The sequence below is a fragment of the Pipistrellus hanaki genome (assembly GCF_964339955.1).
Source record: "Pipistrellus hanaki genome assembly, chromosome: 10".
Lineage (NCBI taxonomy): Eukaryota > Metazoa > Chordata > Mammalia > Chiroptera > Vespertilionidae > Pipistrellus > Pipistrellus hanaki.
The window spans coordinates 21507323-21510317 of record NC_140512.1 but is presented as its reverse complement, the minus strand read 5'-3'; positions in this window follow the sequence as shown (position 1 = coordinate 21510317).

The following is a 2995-nucleotide window of genomic DNA, read 5'->3' as shown; positions in this document are numbered from 1 at the left end:
AGACATTAATGATAGTGCTAATCTCTGTAATTCTCTGATAGATGCAGTGTTGCTTTGAATGTGTTATTTTTTATGGAGAGCAGCATTTATAAGGGCTTTCACTATAATTTTTCTATCATAATAGCCTTACTCCATGATCAGGTAACTAACGGGAGTTTGCCAGACACTAAAGGTACACATTCTTACTGTGCATGCTTGGGCTAGGTAAACAGTCACTGGATGGGTCACTCGTTCCACTATGAGACTAACTCAGACCAAGACTCTGTCTGTCATGGTACTTCAGTAAGCTTCCATTCTAATCTGAGAATTGGTGGCATTTCGTATATCCAGGGATTGACCTCAGGAAATTGACTCTGTGTAGAGCTAATAATCTTCCTAAAAGTCTGTATTTCCATATCTGCTGTAAAGTTCTACTACCAACTCCCTCCATTAGTTGAAGACTTAGGAAAAGACTCCTGTGTTTTTTTTTTGTTTGTTTGTTTTTTCATTTTTTTTTCTTCTCAAGCTTATAGGTTATTCAGAAAAAGACTCCATAACTTGTAGCCACACTGCAGTCCTTTTTCAAGTCCCCGTGGCCAATTTGCCTTTGGTGGGTTAGGCTGGATTCTGGCAGCTATGACCAAGAGTTTATTATTAAAATTAAACACAGAAATATGATTCCAGCCCATAATCTCCCATTATTATCTCTGGCCTATATAAGACAGTAATTCCAGAGTTTTAAATAATGTTTTAGAGAAGAGTAAAGAGGGATACCTCAGAGATATTGAGGGTTTGGTTTTAGATCACCTCAATAAAATGAACACCATAATAAAGCGAATTGTAAATTTATTTATTTTTTGCTCCAATTTGTAAAACTATGACATCTGTGAAGTGCAGTAAAGTAAAGCACCATAAAATGAGCTATGCCTGTATCCTCTGGTCTTTCTAGAAAGATAGTAAAATGAGGCTGAGAAACTTGTGTAAAATTGATCTGCTCTAACATTCCTTAGGTTTCCACACTTTTTTTTAAATTGTCATTATTGTTGAAAGGATTAAAGGTGTCCCTATTTTTCCCCATTAACTCCCTCCCTCCATATCCCCACGCCTCCATCTCCCTGGCCTTCACCACACTATTGTCTATGTCCATGGTTATGCATATAAGTTCTTTGGTTAATCTCTTCCAACCCTCTATCCCACCTCCCCTTTGAGATTCATCAGTCTGTTTCATGCTTCTATGTCTGTTTTGTTCATCAGTTTATTTTATTCATTAGATTTTATATATGAGAGAGATCATGTAATACTTGTCTTTCTCTAACTGGTTCATTTCACTTAGCATAATACTTTCTAGGTTTCTCCAATGCTGTCTCAAAGGATAAGATACCCTTTCTTTTTTATAGCTGCAGAGTATTCCATTTGTATAAATGAACTATATCTTTTTATTCACTTATCTACTGACAAGTGTTGGTGAAGATGTAGAGAAAAGGGAACTCTAATACATTGCTGGTAGGAATGCAGACTGATACAGCCACTATGGAAAACAGTATGGCGTTTCCTCAAAAAATTAAAAGTTGAAGTTAAAAATTGACCCAGTGATCCCACTTCTAGTAACATATCCTAAGAAGCCAGAAACACCAATCAGAAAGAATATATGCACCGGTATGTTCATAGTAGCATTATTTACAACAGCTAAAATCTGGAAACAACCCAAGTGCCCATCAGTAGCGTTCACACTATTTTCTTTAGCATGCCAGGAAGTGTTGTTGGCTCATTGATAGTATTTCACCACTAAGTTCAGTTTTCATTTGGTTAATGAACCAAGCCAGTACTAACTTTACTCCCAAATGCTTGAGCTCCCATATTAAATTCATCCCAGGTGAGATTCTCTAAATTCAACTAAAATCTATCTTGTATTTGATCATATATATATACACTCTTGTAAATAATCTCTACTTATGTTGCAAAACTCTTTGACTGTGCAAATAGGCTCAATCCTTTGCTAAACTGTCTCATCCCTGAGCAGATTTTTCACCTTTATATCTGGGCAATGCTAAGATACAAATCACCCTATGGGCCTAGCGGTGAGGGGAATTGGTGTGAATGACAGCTAAGAGACTATGTCTTGTTATTTGTACAGCTATTTAAAGTTTTTTGTTTTTGTTTTTGTTTTTGTTTTTGTTTTTAGGTTGGGAGGCTTGTTTTCTGGGGGGTATGGTGGAGGAAGAGGCAGCTTTCTCTTCCAGGGAATGTTGAGAAGGATTTGAGTGTTCAGTGCTTTCTATGCCGTCTCTGTCTTGTTTATGTCCAAATGCCTCCATACCACATTTCAGGGTACTATTCCTATTAGCCCTATATCTCTGTCTCAGGAGAAGAGACTGAGGTATTGTATATTTCATTAGAGTTGAAATTCCATAACTCTAGCAATCAGGCCTTGGGCTGGATCCTTAGTCTTTCCTGGGACTAAATATGAGCATTCTTTTGTAACTGCCTGGAAGCCAGTTGATTTTTCATCCATGCTTTGAGTTTTGAATTCAGGGCTTTCAGTGTACCTCTCTTTTTCCAAGCTTATAGGTTATCCAGAAACAGCTAGCTCATCCCTCAGTTTTTATAATCATCATCATAACCATGGTGACTAAAAGCTTCACTACCTCAAGATTTGCAAATGCCTCACTCACCACCAGTATTTTACCAGCAGTGATAATGTGAATAATCCTGATACCAATGCAAGCCACAAATTAACAGCATCTCATTTATTCCAACAAGGAGATTCTTTGTCTCTTTCAGTATATGAGCAACAGTTCCAAATCCAATGAAGAGGGTCTATTTTAAGGCTGCCAGAACTAGGTAAAAAATGAAATACCAAAAATTGTATAGGCAGGAAACAACACATGGAAAGTGGTATTTCAAGAGTATAATGCAAGAACTATTTATGCAGCTCTAGAAAAAGTAAAGAGAAACAATAAGGATGGCAAAGCACCTAAAAAGAATCATTGATGAGAAACTCTTCAAAACCCTTAAG